Below are 17,318 nucleotides of genomic sequence, written 5' to 3' on the forward strand. Positions count from 1 at the left end.
GAGTTTCAAAGAGGAGAAAGAAGGGAAGAGCAGGAAGAAGAATCTGTCTGGTAAAGTTAAAGAGAGCAGGTCTGAGTGAAATAATTAGGAAATACATAGATTGTTCTAAATTCCTCCAAGGATATGAAATGGACAGGAAAAAGAATGGTAAAAGGAAAACTGAGGTAAGGAAACCATTTATGTGAGCAGTAAGAAAAATGTGCCGAACTATGGCCCATCAGTGGTGGGGGAGGGGAGGGGGGGAAAGAGGGAGTTGAGGGACAGGGTGGACACTAAGCGTCCGAAAGAGGTAACAGTGTCAAGAAAGGAACTGCTCTTCAGTACCTTGCATGTGTCCAGTGATTTTACTTTTCAAAGTACTATACTGTACTCTCACATCTGCTATCTAATTTTATCATTAGAAAAGCATTTTGAGGGATCTTGTGGACTCAAAGAGCCACCTAATTCCATAGAGGTGACCGCCTCTTTGCTATTCAGGGCTCAGTCATGTATACTTATCACCCGTGACCTTTGTCCCTTCCTTTTCTTTGCATTGACTATGAATACTAGTATTTTGACCAAAGTGGAAGAAAAGAATGACAAACTCAAGCTCCTTATTTGCTTCAGAGCAGCTTAGTTGGTTTAAAAAAAATCCTTCTGATTAAGAAATTCAAATAACCAAATGATATTACTCATGGATGTCCTTTATCGACCTTCTCTTGCAGGAATTAATTGGGATATGCGACCGAGCGACTAACACACACAGACACACTGTGTTAAACATAGATCACTCAACTGGGACTGAAGTTCAAGGATTGATTTGGCAGCAAACGACTGGCTAACACATGACCTGAAGTTCTCCTTCACAGAATTGGCATTTCTTGGCTGCGTATTTAGTCAGAAGGCTCTTCACCTCCTTACTCAAGACTACTATGTATAAGGCTTTGGGAGGCAGGCCTGAACATTCATCATCACTACCGACTCTGAGTAAATACACTGGCCTCCTGCTATGACTCTCCATCTTTCAGGTTTTTTACACCTGAGCATCACCATTCTTGAACAGTGTGAGAAAAACAATTATACAAAAATCTCTGTTTTCTAAAGGGGCAGGACTCAGCTTTAGCTAACCTGCAACATACATACTGTGGCAAAAAAAAAATGACACCTTTACAAGTAACACAATTTGTGAATTGAAATTCTACTTTCAATCTCTGTGCACTGGTTTTCTTATCTGAAGAATGAAGACAGTGGTAATTCCCACCTCATAGGGTTACTGGGCTACGGTAAGAATAAGACAACCCAGTAAAGTGCTTATGTGTTAGCATTTAAGACATAAATTATCTAACATGCTTCGTCTTTGGAGAATGTTTAAAATTCATACTAACACATTTTCATACACGTTAATGAAAGCATCAATAGACAGAATTGCTTTTCAACAAGGTAGCTTCCTTAACTAGTAAGTGAAGGAGTGATAACTTGTACTGATTCGCAAAAAATAAATTTGGAAAGGGTTCCCAGTGAACATGACCTGGGGGCCAGAAGGGGTGCAGTCTCTATTGGAAACACTCAGGGTGGCCCTTCTACTATAAACAGGATATTTCACTAGATGAAACATCACCCTATTATAGTATGACAATTTTCAAATTACAATGTTAATAGAAAACAAGCAGGATAAATTTGGTGGGTTTTCCCCTCTTTGGCTCTCAAAGTAAGATTTCCCAACAGTAATTATCTCCAGCTTCATACTACAGACTTTGCAACTTCATAAAAGTAGGTACCAAAACACAAAAATAAGCTCACCCCTTGCATAAAGTCTGTACTTCTTTCACTAGAAGAACCACAACTTAACGTATATTAACATAACCCAACGGAGAAAGCAATGGCACCCCACTCCAGTACTCTTGCCTGGAAAATCCCATGGACAGAGGAGCCTGGTAGGCTGCAGTCCATGGGGTCGCTAAGAGTCAGACATGACTGAGCGACTTCACTTTCACTTTTCACTTTCATGCATTGGAGAAGGAAATGGCAACCCACTCCAGTGTTCTTGCCTGGAGAATCCCAGGGACGGGGAAGTCTGGTGGGCTGCCGTCTATGGGGTCGCACAGTCGGACACGACTGAAGCGACTTAGCAGCAGCAGCAGCAACATAACCCAAAGAGACAAAGTAGATATTTTTTGTATTGTTTTCCCTTCTATCCCTCTTCTCACTTAACACTGTTGGTTACATATAACCTCCAATACTTTGGCCACCTGATGCGAAGAGACGACTCATTGGAAAAGACCCTGATGCTGGGAAAGATTGAGGGCAGGAGGAGAAGGGGACGACAGTGGATGAGATGGTTGGATGGCATCATCAACTCAATGGACATGAGTTTGAGCAAACTCCAGGAGATAGTGAAGGACAAGGAAGCCTTGTGTGCTACAGTCCATCGGGTCACAAAGAATTGGACACAACTGAGTGACTGAACAACAAATGAATAACCTTTGGGCTACTTCCCCTTTCAAAATTCTTCTCTATTTTTAAGGTTTAGTTTGGAGTTCCAGATTCTCTGGTATAAGGGATGACTTTTTATTCTGTGATGCCTCAGCAATCTGTTCCTGCTATCACCAACATATTTCCTTAAATCTACCATGCAACGTGGCCGTGCATCTCCTAAACAGGTCTCCAAGGATAGTACTCATGTCTTACTCCATTCTCTGGATTCTACAATGACTAGGACTATGCCAAGTATACACCACCAAATATATAAACAGAGATTTAAGTCAAAACCACATCCACATACAACAAGAAAGATTTAAAATATAATTGCTATTTGACAGTAAAACAAACTTTCCATTAGTTCCACTTGGCTAAAGCAGGTAGATAAGCACATATTCAGGCAGGTATACAAGCAGATAATTGGCCTGCCTTAACTGTAGAACTTTGGCCACCTGATACAAGCAGTCGAGTCACTGGAAAAGACCCTGAGGCTGGGAAAGATTGAAGGCAAAAGGAGAAGAGGGCGGCAGAGGATTAGAGGAGACTGTGAGGGACAGGGAGTCCCTGCCTGCTACAGTCCACAGGTCGCAGAGTCAGACACAACCTAGCAACTGAACAGCAACAAACAATTTTAGAAGCCAAGATCAGATACTTTCTAGGTAGCCCCACCATGGGTTATAGCTCTAAAAATCTGCTGGAGCTTTGGATTAAAATCACAATGTATACTCTTATGGAAGTAATTTACAAATGTGTGCTCAAGAACAGCAGTCAAGAGCAACCCTAAGCTCTGAGGTGGGTAACAGAGACTGAAAGCAAGTGACATCACTCTGCCGACAAAGGTCTGTACATTCAAGGCTATGGTCTCCCCAGTGGTCACATATGGTTGTGAGAGCTGGACTATAAAGGCAGAACGCCTCCAAACTGTGGCGCTGGAGAAGACTTCTGAAAGTCCCTTGGAGAGCAAGATCAAATCAGTCAATCTTAAGGGAGATCAACCCTGAATATGCACTGGAAGGACTGATGCTGAGGCTGAAGCTCCAGTACTCGGGTCATCTGATGCAAACAGATGATTCATTGGAAAAGTCCCTGATGCTGGGAAAGACTGAGGGCAGAGGAAGAAGAGGGCATCAGAAGATGAGATGGTTAAATGGCATCACCAACTCAATGGACATGAATTTGGGCAAACTCCAGAGATGGTGAAGGACAGTGAGGCCTGGCGTGCTGCAGTTCATGGAATCACAAAGAGTGGGACACGACTGGGTGACTGAACAACAACAACAAAACAGGCAGGTGTGTGTGCAGGCATGTGCGCACACAGGTGTGTGTGCACATGCCTGGGTGTGTTTTGAGGAGCCCTTGTAGCAACTAGCATAGAAACAGTATCTGCTACTGCTACTGCTACTGCTAAGTCCCTTCAGTCCTGTCCGACTCTGTGTGACCCCATGGACGGCAGCGCACTAGGCTGCCCTGTCCCTGGGATTCTCCAGGCAAGAACACTGGAGTGGGTTGCCATTTCCTTCTCCAATGTGTGAAAGTGAAAAGTGAAAGTGAAGTTGCTCAGTCGTGTCCGACTCTTAGCGACCCCATGGACTGCAGCCCACCAGGCTCCTCCATCCGTGGGATTTTCCAGGCAAGAGTACTGGAGTGGGGTGCCATTGCCTTCTCCGAGAAACAGTATCTATTAATATTTTAATACCAGTTCATTTTTAATGTAAGGGTTGAAGTATCAAGGCTGCTTAAAATATAAATGTTGACTACTTTGTAGGTAAGGACCAGAATGCCTAACAGATCAAGAAAATAGTATTTCTATCTGTTGTTTTCATATGGAGTTTTCCTATTACAAGCTGGTAATCATCTCAGTGTTTGTGATTTTTTAATGAACTTAAAAAGCAAAGAAAAAAAAAAAATGAAAACAGGTTTAATTTTGAAAAGTTATTTATATATGGTATATTTTTAAAAGCAATGTTAAGTCTCACTTTTATTGCCCTGCAATTATCATATCAGTCATCATTTTCCACCTGGTATTGACTATATATACACTAGGAGCCAGCACAGTCGATCAGTGTGTAGGAGTGTGTAATACACATTAATACTTGCATTCAGACGTCCCTGCAACTCACTCACAGTGAAAGCCCTCTCAGATTATAACTCTGTTGGCAAGAATATGCATACTTACAATGCAAAATTTAACACTGCTATTTTTTTTTAGCTAACCTAAGATACCTGAGCTAATCTAAGAAGCAAGCATACATAATATACATAAGCTAACCTAAGAATACGCTAAAAAAAAAAAAAAAAAAAAGGTAAGAAACTATGCCATTTACCCTTAGGAATTTAAAAATAGCTTATTTGATATATAAATACATAGCATACCACTCACTCATAAAAAGTAAGCAATTATTAATAAATGTTTTTTAGCATATTCACAGGATGGTGAAATGTGCCTGGAAAATTCTTATCACTCAAAAGTAAACTTCACCCAGCAATCCCACTCCTAGATATACACCCCGAGGAAACCAAAATTGGAAACAACACATGTATCCCATCATTCATTGCAGCACTATTTACAATAGCTAGAACACGGAAGCAACCTAGATGCCTACAGACAGATGAGTGGATAAAGAAGTTGTGGTACATATACACAATGGAAAATTACTCAGCCATAAAAAAACACATTTGAGTCAGTTCTAATGAGGTGGATGAACCTAGAGCCTATAATACACAGTGAAGTAAGTCAGAAAGAGAAAGATAAATATCATATACTAACACATATACATGGAATCCAGAAAAATAGTACTGAAGAACTTATTTGCATGGCAGCAATGGAGAAACAGACATAGAGAACAGACTTATGGACATGGGGAGAGGGGAGGAGAGCGTGAGATGTATGGAGAGAGTAACGTGGAAACCTATATTACCATATGTAAAATAGATAGCCAACGGGAATTTGCTGTATGACTAAGGAAACTCAAACAGGGGCTCTGTATCAACCCAGAGGGGTGGAATGGGGAGCGAGATGGGAGGGAGGTTCAAGAGGGAGGGGACATATGTATACCTATAGCTGATTCATGTTGAGGTTTGACAGAAAACAACAAAATTCTGTAAAGCAATTATCCTTTGATTAAAAAAACAAATAAATTTAAAATATAAGTAAACTCCATTTGGGGTGGAACTTTCTGTGGCCCATAAAACTACATTTCTCTGTCCTGTGTTCTAGTTTTGTAACTGATATACATTTTCATTCCAATATGTATTGAAAAGTGGTTAAGAGAAAGGACTCAGCAGTCTGGACAGGCTTAGGCTCTAAATCTAGTTATTCTATTTACTGTTCTTCACTGCAGACACATTACTTAAATGTTTCTGAATGTTTGTTTTCTTCATTCATAAAATGACAGTGTATCAGTAGGATGCATCAGGTGATACTGTATATAATCTCAAAACTCTTGGTGGCTTATAACAACAAAAATGTAACTCTTCCTCACATTACAGGAATGTCATGGATTGGTTGAAGCTTTGCTTAAGTCGCTTTCACTTGCAAATTTAAAATGTGGAAGAGGGGGAAGCAAAGAGAGACATAGAATCATCAACTTGAACCATATGCCCAGAAATTGTGCCTGTCACTTCTGCATGCATTTCACTGGCCACTGTAGGTCTCACAGCTACTCTCAGGTTTAATAGGCAGAGATTCTAACACGGAGGAGGGAGAGGCAGAGATTCCCATCACGGAGAGGGAAACCAGAATGTCTGGTAAGCAATGATACAATCTACCAGAGAAATAATAAAAAATACCTACACCGAAGAGGGAGGGGTCAGATGAGATATCCATAAAGTACTCAGTGGAGTGCCTTACACACGTGAGCGTGCCTTCATCAAAGGAGGCTGTTGTGTGTTCACATGTTTAGAAAACGCAAAGGAGGTTACTGCCTTCTTTGCATCCCTATCCGAGAGACACAGCTTGCTGTTTAATAAACACTTGTTTTGCTGCATCATTTTATATACCAAGCATCCGTAACTAGAGCAGAGTAATCACCAGAACATACTTTCCACTCTATTCCATGTGACACATGAAACAAAAGTTATCTGAAATTAGCATCATTGGGGATAATGAGATCATAAATAAAGGAGAGCTGAATATTTCTAGATAGATGTTTAACATCTGCCTTCTGACTGGATTCTTTAATTGGGGATTCCAGGGTGGAACCCACCAGTCAATGCTAATTATTTATTTACTTCATATTAAAGAGAAGCCAACTGAATTGTCTGAGTTGAATGCTCAGTCTAACTAGGTTGAATGTATCAATACTATCCCCATTAAATTGATCAGGTATTGATTTGTTCTTTTAGTGTTTGGTAGACATGGTCTTTTTTTAAGGGAAAAGTATATATACTTTTTAAAGTGTATACACACACACACACACATATATATATATATGTGTGTGTGTATATATATATATATATTTGTTTTTTACCATATACTTGTTCATGTTATACAGTGTTTGAATCACAACAGATTTTGTTGTTAGTTTTCTTCTGTTTTATCTTATTTTAAAATTAGTACAGTAAACCTGACTTTTTTTCTATGTGTTCAGTTTCATGAATTTTAGTATATGTGTAGGTTTATGCAACAATCACCACAATCCAGATATAAGAGCTCTCTTTTGATTTCTTGGCCTTAGCAGAGTAGAATAATTTAAAAATAACACAAGCCATTGATAATATCAGTTGAAAATAAATGTGTGTATAATTACAACTCTTAGTGTTTTGACATTTAGTATTAACATATATTATCATCTTCATAATGTAAAGTCTGATTGTTGACTCTGACACTGAACTGAGAATGACACTGAGGTGAAGCAGTAATGGTAATTGGGCACTAAAGTCCTTTTACCATTTCTATGAAAGCTAATTAGGACAGACATTTTGTCTTCACTTATTTTAATGCAAATACTGAAAATGTTAACTCTGCAGTTTAGAAGTGAATTTCCTATTATAATTAAGTTATAGACAAAGTGTAAATTAGAATCTGTTCACAATATCGACTCCTTTTCATTTGGGATATAAGGATGGGAAATGTTCTCTTTTTATGCTCCCTAGTTCACTTTCTAATGCTATTAATGATAATTTATCTTTGGATGGCTGAGAAGAAGTTTGAATGTGGATGTGCTAAGTTGTCTCAGTCGTGTCCAACTCTCTGCGACTCCATGGATTGTAGCTCGCCAGGCCCCTCTGTCCATGGGCTTCTCCAGGTAAGAATACTAGAGTCAGTTGCCATGCCCTCCTCCAGGGGATCCTCCCGACCCAGGGATGGAACCCGAGTCCCCTAAAGCTCCTGCACTGAAGGCAGATCTCTACCACTGAGCCCCAGGAATCAGTGTAGATGCAGGGAAATGACTTAGTGGCTGATACAGTGTCATTACCGAAGGAATGCGTGAAATACAACTCTGGTCTTATTTTACCTTGACCTATATGACTTTAAGAGTGTTGAAGGTGACTCCGGAAATAGGATCTCCTAGAACACAGGCACGGATTTTGTCTTTAATGCAAAACTGCAAAGAGTTAACATTTTCAGTGTATGCATTAAAATAAGTGAAGACAAATGTCTGTCCCAATCAGACATTTTACCTTTACCTAGAAACCTTTGTAGGACTTACTCCAAAATAGCCATGTTGATTATTCAACTGAATCATTCCATCATCCATTCATTCAACTATACATTAATTTTTTAAGTGCCAGGAAGCAAGGAAATGAGGAGATACAGAAAAACACAGTATGCTCTTGGGGTATGAGCATGGATGGTAAAATTGTAGGACAGAAGAGCTAAATGAAGTCTGTACAGAGTGCTCTGGCGGTGAGAATAAAACTACCCAAAAAAGAGATATTTAAAATGACATAATACTGCTGCAACAGGGATGAACTTTGCAAACATTATGTTAAGTGAAATCAGCCAGACCAAAATGAAAAATATTGCATGAGCTCACTTACATGCTGCTGCTACTGCTAAGTCACTTCAATTGTATCTAAGTCTGTGCGACCCCATAGACGGCAGGAAGCCCACTAGGCTCCCCCCGTCCCTGGGATTCTCCAGGCAAGAACACTGGAGTGGGTTGCCATTTCCTTCTCCAATGCATGAAAGTGAAAAGTGAAAGTGAAGTTTACATGAGGTACCTACAACAGGCACACTCAAGAGAGACAAGGGGGAGAGAGGTACAGGGAGTGTATTGTTTAATGGGCACAGAATTTCAGTTTAGGAAAAGGAAAGGTTCCAGAGATGGACTGTGGTTATGGGTACAAAATACTGTGAATGTACTTAATGTCAGTGAACTGTACACTCAAAAACAGTCAACAGGTATAACAACACATAAGATACAAGGCGGTATATCTTATAAAGTGATCCAGTGACCTGTCATATCAGTTCTGCTTTTTTAAATCTAATAATATCAATTCTATCTTTAAAAGTACATTTGGGAAAAGTAATAAGTACTCTTGGAGACCACTTAATGATTCTCTACCTATTTACTCTTTTATCAAATACACTGACTGTAAAATTATTTGTTGAAATTAGAAAAAGAATTGTTTGAGGGTTGGACTCATAGATTTTACAGGCTAAACATGTTACTCACTTCTAAAATAAAGATGTACATGGTAATTAGTGAACATAATGAAAAAAAACATTATTCTGTTTTAAAAAATGAATGTCTTTATTTTATACAAAGGTAATAGATACTCGTTTTTAAGGTTTTGGAAAAACAGAAAAAACAGAGAAAAACAAATCATAGTTAAAGCAATGTTGTTACTATCATCATGAAACAATTATAAAATTATACTTGATACGATCTAGTAGGCTTGCTGCTGCTGCTGCTGCTGCTAACTCACTTCAGTCAGGTCCGACTCTAAGCCACCCCATAGACGGCAGCCCACGAGGCTCCCCCGTCCCTGGGATTCTCCAGGCAAGAAGACTGGAGTGGGTTGCCATTTCCTTCTCCAATGCATGAAAGTGAAAAGTAAAAGTGAAGTCGCTCAGTCATGTCCCACTTTTAGCAACCCCATGGACTGCAGCCTACCAGGCTCCTCCGCCCATGGGATTTTCCAGGCAAGAGTGCTGGAGTGGGTTGCCAGTGCTTAGAAAATCTAAAATGATTTTCAAAGACCAAATATCAAGTTAATAATATTTCTTGATAATATATCATTCTGTGAGAGCTCTATTTCTTCAGAAATGAAAGAAGCAAAACTTTCTTCTAAGCAGGGTCCAAATCACCCAGATTCTTATATTCAAGGGACCCCTAATGCTCCCACATTAGTATAGCAGGAGAGAGAAACTGGAATATGAAAACAATAAACGAAGGAGAATCAGAGATAAGAATCAGCAAAACAGCTCAGAATCATTCCTGAAGAAGTTGTTACCATTCGAGCGGTGTTGTCCCTGGTGTTATGATCAGAGAGTAGGAAAAAAACAGACATGGAAGAAATTTATTTGTTTGAAAAGAAGACAAAAATGAGAATGAAAGCAGAAGGAGAAGAGGGAGGGGCAATTCTTTCCCCACTCTCAAATTTATTGTAAGGGAATTCTTGCCTGGAGAATCCCACTGACAGAGTAGCCTGGCAGGCTATAGTCCATGGGATCCCAAAGAATTGGATAAGACTGAAGCCAATTAGCACAAGGGAATTTCGGGGGGGGGGGGGAAGGACCATAAGCAGTCATTTAATTGGAATGATTATTAGAGGAAAGGAGAAAGATCTCAGCAGTTTCTGAATCACGTACCATTAAGTGGTACAGTAGTAGTAAAAGTGAAAGTTGCTCAGTCATGTCCAACTCTTTTTGATCCCATGGAAAGAGGCTGCTCTGTCCATGGAATGCCAGGCTCCTCTGTTCATGGAATTCTCCAGGCCAGGATTCTGGAGTGGGTAGCCTTTCCCTTCTCCAGGGGATCTTCGCAACCCAGGGATTGAACCTAAGTCTCACGCATTGCTGGCAGATTCTTTACCATCTGAGCCACCAGGGAAGCCCAACAGTAGTAGCTGTCATAGTAATAACAACAATGATGACAGATAGCCTCCTTAGGTGCCAGGGGATACCATTTGCTGATTCACGCTGAAACCTGCAGAGCTGGGGGGCAGGGGCTTTCAGGGGAGTGCCTCCCCCAAGTTCCAAAGAGCAGACTCAAGTCTAATTATCCAAGTTAGAAAACGCAGACACAAAGAAAAAGTAGTGTAGCAAGAAAAGCACTAAAAGCTGAAGCAATAGTTTAGGGATAAAAGAGAGTCCAAGTTCCTCCTCAAGGGATATACATAACAATCTGACACACACCTTTGAAACGTTCTACAGAAACTAAGACCCACACCCAGGTGGAAATGGCAATTACATACTGACCACAAGCTCTAGACTTCTGACTGTGGTACAGTCCCAGGTCTGTGAAACATAAGGTGGATGATTAAGATTTCCAGAACATCACCCTGTTACCTCACCACCAAGCTGCAACCCTCACCCCAAATTCTGTCTTTAAAAATCCTTCCCTGAAAGTCATCAGGAACCTCAGGTCTTTGGAGTGGGAGGAGCCCATTCTCCTTACAAGGCACCCTGCAATGAACGCTATACTTTCCTTCGTACAACTTAGTGCCAGCAGACTGGCTTTGGTGAGTCATGAAAGCAGACCCAAGTTTACTGTGATAACAACACTCATTATCTCATTTAAATTTCTGCACAAACCTAGAAAGTAGTTTCACTGAATCTAAGACTCAGGGAAGTTAAAACCTTGTTTAAGGTCAATGGTACAGCTGTAGTGTAAACACAGTCACCCTGACTAAAGTTACAATAGACCAACTCTCAAATATGCCTCTTTCACATATACATTATTTTGAGCTAAAGGTGACTGAGAACCAGCAGACCCAGGAAAAGCTCAAAAAATGGCACCTTCCTTTTCCTTTGGTAAAAGGAATTTCTACATATAAAATTTCCATTTTTAAAGGTAGAAATTTTGGGGAAAAAAAGATGTAAACATGGAAATTCCACACTGAGAACAAAATTTTAACAATTCCTATCAACAGTGGTGACAGAAGACTCTCGAGAGTCCCTTGACAGCAAGGAGATCAAACCAGTCAATCCTAAAGGAAATCAGTCCGGAATATTCATTGGAAGGACTGATACTGAGGCTGAAGCTTCAATACCTTGGCTGAAGCTCCAATACTCTGGCCACCTGATGCAAAGAGCCAACTCACTGGAAAAGACCCTGATGCTGGGAAAGATGGAAGGCAAAAGAAGGGGCTGGCAGAGGATAAAATGGTTAGATAGTATCACTGACTCAACAGATATGAATCTGAGCAAATTCCAGGAGACGGTGAAGGACAGGGAAGCCTGGCGTGCTGCAGTCCACGGGGTCACAAAGAGTCAGACATGACTGAGTGAATGAAAAACAACAACAAATCAATGGTGAAGACAAGACTTAAATATGCATAAGAAACCTTTCTAAACAATCCCTGTTCACTATACATTTCTTAGTCACTTTCCCATAACTAGTTTTCTACACCCCAAAGCTACAAATACATTTTCTTTAATTTTAGCATAAGATGGTAAGTAAACCCAAGTTCTAAACACCCTTTAGGGTTACTGACTACTGGGTGCTTCCATGCACATAGGCAGGAAGCACATGTCAATAACCTTTTTTCTATTACTAATCTATCTTTGGCTAGTCTAACTTACAGAAACCACCTGGAGATCCTTAGATAGGTAGAGGAAAAGATTTTTTACTCTCCTACACTCGGCTCCACCAAAATGTGTCTCACAAATGTGTCCTCACTAAATCTAAAATATTTTTTGAGGACCAGCATTAATAAATTCACATGACAATGTAAACAGTAAATCATTTCTAGAAGCAGAGCTGCAAATAAACAGTGAAGAGTTTTCACTCCAAAACAATACCAAAAACACAAAGACAATTACAAATTTTCAGTTTGCAAAATTCTCCTTACATTTATTAAAATGTGAATTTTCCCCAAATGTCTCAAAATGCATGAATTAAATGGCTCTTACAACAGTACTTGAAATTAAAAGGTAACAAATTAATAGACTCTTTTTACTCTTTTGCTATTGAATAATATGGAATTTGAGTTGAAACTGATAAATGGGTATATGATTTTTATAAAGGAACAAAGAGGAGCCTATTTCTTTTTTGTTCTACTTTAATTGTTTTCACTTTGGTAAAACTGGCTTCACATGTCAGTTCCTTAATTGGACCTGAAATGAAAGCATTTCCAGTTACTGCATGGTAGGCTAGCTTGTCTAAGAACACCTTAACAGAGTATTTTGATATTTGAATCTGCTTTTTTATTTTGATATTTGAATCTGCTTTTTTAATCACTGTGGTTCCAAAGTTATAGGATCAGATAGCTTGTCTAGAATGTAAAGAAATATCAGGAAAAAATTTCATTTGATGAGCCAAATTTACCAGTTAAGACTTGAGCTACTAGGTTGGTGCAAACATAATTGCGGTTTTTGCATTATTGAAATCTTCCCTTTTATATTGGAATAAACAATTGTGGTTATGTTAAACATCATTTGAATGGGAACTTCTCCTTTATGTTTTTTTGCTAAAAATTTATTACTTACTGCTTATTTTATATTTACTTTAGACTAGGGAAATTATGTTAGACAAAAAGCAAATTTGAGTGATTTTCTTATTTGGGTTCAAAATGGGTCATGAAGCAGCAGAAACAACTCACAACATCAACAATGCATTTGGCCCAGGAACTGCTAATGAACGTGCAGCATGGTGGTGGTTCAAGAAGTTTTGCAAAGAAGACGAGAGCCTTAAAGACGAAGAGTGAAGTGGCTGGCCATTGGAAGCTGACAATGACCGATTGAGAGCAATCACTGAAACTCATTCTCTTACAACTACAAGAGAAGTGGCTGAAGAATTCAACATCAACCATCCTGTAGCAGTTCAGCATTTGAAGCAAACTGGAAAGGTCAGAAAGCTCATAAGTGGGTGCCTCGTAAACTAACCAAAAACAAAACAAGTCGTTGTTTTGAAGGGTCGTCTTCTCTTACTCTATGCAACAACGATCATGTCTTGATTGGGTTGTCATGTGCGATGAAAAGTGGATTTTATATGATAGCCGGCGATAACCATCTCAGTGGTGGGACCGAGAAGAAGCTCCAAAGCACTTCCCAAAGCCAAACTAGCACCCCCAAAAAGGTCATGGTCACTCTTTGTTGGTCTGCTGCCCATCTGATCCACTACAGCTTTCTGAATCCTGGCAAAATCATTATATCTGAGAAATATGCTCAGCAAATCAATGAGATGCTTCAAAAACTGCAACACCTGCAGTCAGCATCAGTCAACAGAAAGGCCCCAATTCTCCACAATACCACCCAACCACATGTCACACAGCCCATGCTTCACAAGTTGAACGGACTGGGCTACAAAGTTTTGCCTCATCTGCCATGTTCACCTGACTTCTTGCCAGCGGACCACCACTTCAAGCACCTCGACAACTTTTTGCAGGGAAAAATCCATCCACAATCAACAGCAGCAGAAAATGCTTTCCAAGAGTTTGCTGAATCCTAAAGTTTGGATTTTTATGCTACAGGAATAACCAAACTCATTGCTTGCTGGCAAAAATATGTTGACTGTAATGGTTCCAATTTTGATTTAAAAAGATGTGCTTGAGCCTAGTTATAATGATTTAAAATTCATAGTCCCAAACTGAAATTACTTTTGCACCAACCTAATATTTTTTAAGTGTTTTTTAAATCAAACTGAAGTTAAAATCCTATGCAATTAAAATTGATTTCCTCAGATTAGAGGGGAAAATGAAGATTTTTATTTTCCTTCTTTCTGTCAAAGTCTGTGGCCTTTAAAAATATGAAAAACTGATGCACCTTTTTTGAAAGGATCTGCCTAATAAGACAAGTGATCATTTGATACAAAAGTATTTTCAGATCTTACATGTTGCCATTTTTAGAGGATTTACCTATTTAGAAAATAAAGATAGTAGAGTAGGACTTGAACTTCATCTTCCCAATGATCAAATGTTATAAATATACATTATTCACATATTATGCTTACTTGGCTTCAAAACTGGATAAATATAGGTCTAAATAACAATCATTAAGGGCTTCCCTGGTAGCTCAGCTGGTAAAGAATCTGCCTGCAATACAGGATACCCTGGTTCAATTCCTGGGTTGGGAAGATTCTCCTGGGTTGGGAAGATTCTCTAGAGAAGGGATAGGCTACCCACTCCAGTATTCCTGGGCTTCCCTGGTGGCTTATCTGGTAAAGAATCCACCTGCAATGTGGATTACAATGTGGATTAACAATCATTAAGGAGATGTAAGACACCATATTATGTGCTATGTATTTCCTCCTGTCTTAGGTGAGAAAAAGAATTTCCAAGTCAATTATTTTGTCTTTTTTAATATTTCAAAATTATCTAGAGATTGGTAATCTAGAAGACAGGAAAACAGAGTGTCCAAGAGAGGCTAACAAAATGTGTAATACGTTGAAATGAACCCTATGGAGAGCGACGGTGCCACCCACAGTTGTCCATAGCATGTTCAGTTCATTTCCTTTGTCCCATCCTCACAGGACTCTAAATAACCTCTCCACAGAACTAACTAGACGGGCACAGTTCATACAGGCAATCTATAAAAACCTGGGATTATTCTGAAATAAGAATAATAATTTATTCTGAATAAATAATACTCAGTGTCCCTGAAGAAATGGTGTCAAGAAGTAGGAGAACAAGGTCCAGACAAAGAAATTTCTCTGCAGAGGCTGTCCTGAGAACAATGAACACTCTGAAATGTTTTCAGCTGAGTGAAATGAAGACAGGAAAATCCAACCCCTTAGAGGTTTAAAGATTAGACATTAAAACTACTCATTAAAAATCAAAAACAAATGGGATACTCCCATCTTGGTGTTTATTTTCCCGTTAATAAACTATTGAAAGACCTTCCCAAGGACTGATTATATATATGACGTTTAAAAATGAACTCCCTGTGGATGAATGGACAAAGGAAATGGGGTGTATGTATACAACAGTATACGTATTATTCAGACCAAAAAAAGAAGGAAATCCTGTCATTTGTGACAACTTGGATGGACCTTGAGGGTGTTATGCTACATGAAATAAATAAATCAGACAGAAAAGACAAATGCTGTATGATCTCACATTCGAAATTTAAAAAAAGAAAGAATTCATAAGACACAGAGAGCAGACTGGTGGCTGCCCAGCCTTATCACCTACTCTGATCACTTCAGAATACATACAAATAACAAATTTTTATGTTGTACATCTGACACTAGTAAGTAATATGACAATTATAGCTCAGTTTTAAAAAATGAACTCAGCACATCTTTGTCAAAGAATTGCAAACTTTTCCTGATTAGTTTCAAACTCTCTGCATTTCTCACCTTCACCCATTATATCCCATTAACTTCTGTGTGTTTCTTCTTCCACTCAACCCTCAGAAGTCTCTGATATTTGGCCAAATCCACCTTCTGACCATGACTTTGCATTGTCTAGGTCACATACTTCTTTCTTACAAAGCATAGTGTAAGTGCGGCCCTTCAAACGGGCACAGAGTATTCCTAGAGCGAAGCAACCAGCAAAACAAACCAGTAGGTGAGGGTCATTTAAAAATGAATCCATGTCCAGCTCTTTAATTTCCATTTGTACATTTTCATAAAACCCATTTGTCTGTGGTCAAGGCTTCATTCGGAGTTCTCCTGTCACACCTCCCTCTCACTTTTGCTGAACACCTTCAGGTCACCACACAGGGACTTATGAAGCTGCCTTCTTCAAAGCAACGTAGAGAGTTACCGTGCCTGCCACCCTCAACATCCATTTCATTCAAGGCAGAACTTATAATGCATTTCTATATTAATGCTTACTAAGTATTTTTAGTTTCTGATGAATTGTATACTACCACTAATGACTTAATAAAATAGGCTTCTTTAAAAAATACGTAGATCCTTGTGGTCACAAATCTTTTAATTTATATACACATTTAAAAAATCTTTTTGCTTACTCCTTGGAAGGAAAGTAAGATGACTTTCAAGCTTAAAAATATTAGGCTTCTATAGAGAAAATGGAGATTTAAATCCAGGGGAAAAAAGGATGATGTAAATTTTTCTAATTTTTAATATTTATTTGAAAAATGAGTGATAATTTTATTTGACTATAATTCTTTGTTTAAAACATAGCAAAGATTACATCCTTTGCAACTATTTAAACTTACCATGAAAAAACTACAATATCAATCAAAAATGTATGAGGTGGCACATGATTTAAAAAATTATTTTGGAGTAATAACAAGCAAATAGGAAAAGGAGTACGTCAAGGCTGTATATTGTCACCCTACTTATTTAACTTATATGCAGAGTACGTCATGATAAATGCTGGGCTGGAGGAAGCAGAAGCTGGAATCAAGATTGCCGGGAGAAATATCAATAACCTAGATATGCAGATGACACCATCCTTATAGCAGAAAGTGAAGAAGAACTAAAGATCCTCTTGATGAAAGTGAAAGAGGAGAGTGAAAAAGTTGGCTTAAAGCTCAACATTCAGAAAACTAAGATCACGGCATCTGGTCCCATCACTTCATGACAGATAGATGGGGAAACAGTGGAAACAGTGGCTGAATTTATTTTTCTGGGCTCCAAAATCTTCAGATGGTGATTGCAGCCATGAAATTAAAAGACGCTTACTCCTTGGAAGGAAAGTTATGACCAACCAAGACAGCATATTAAAAAGCAGAGACATTACTTTGCCAACAAAGGTCCGTCTAGTCAAGGCTATGGTTTTTCCTGTGGTCATGTATGGATGTGAGAGTTGGACTGTGAAGAAAGCTGAGAGCTGAAGAA

At 39.0% G+C, this 17,318-nt stretch overlaps 1 protein-coding gene across 6 annotated transcripts in view; it reads right to left on the reverse strand.

Annotated features, from left to right (window-relative positions):
* Nucleotides 1-17,318, reverse strand: part of CDKAL1 (CDK5 regulatory subunit associated protein 1 like 1) — a 739,806-nt gene that overhangs the window by 295,331 nt on the left and 427,157 nt on the right. The gene's annotated exons all lie outside the window — the stretch shown is intronic.

The sequence above is a fragment of the Bos taurus genome, chromosome 23 (genome assembly GCF_002263795.3).
Source record: "Bos taurus isolate L1 Dominette 01449 registration number 42190680 breed Hereford chromosome 23, ARS-UCD2.0, whole genome shotgun sequence".
Classification (NCBI taxonomy): domain Eukaryota; kingdom Metazoa; phylum Chordata; class Mammalia; order Artiodactyla; family Bovidae; genus Bos; species Bos taurus.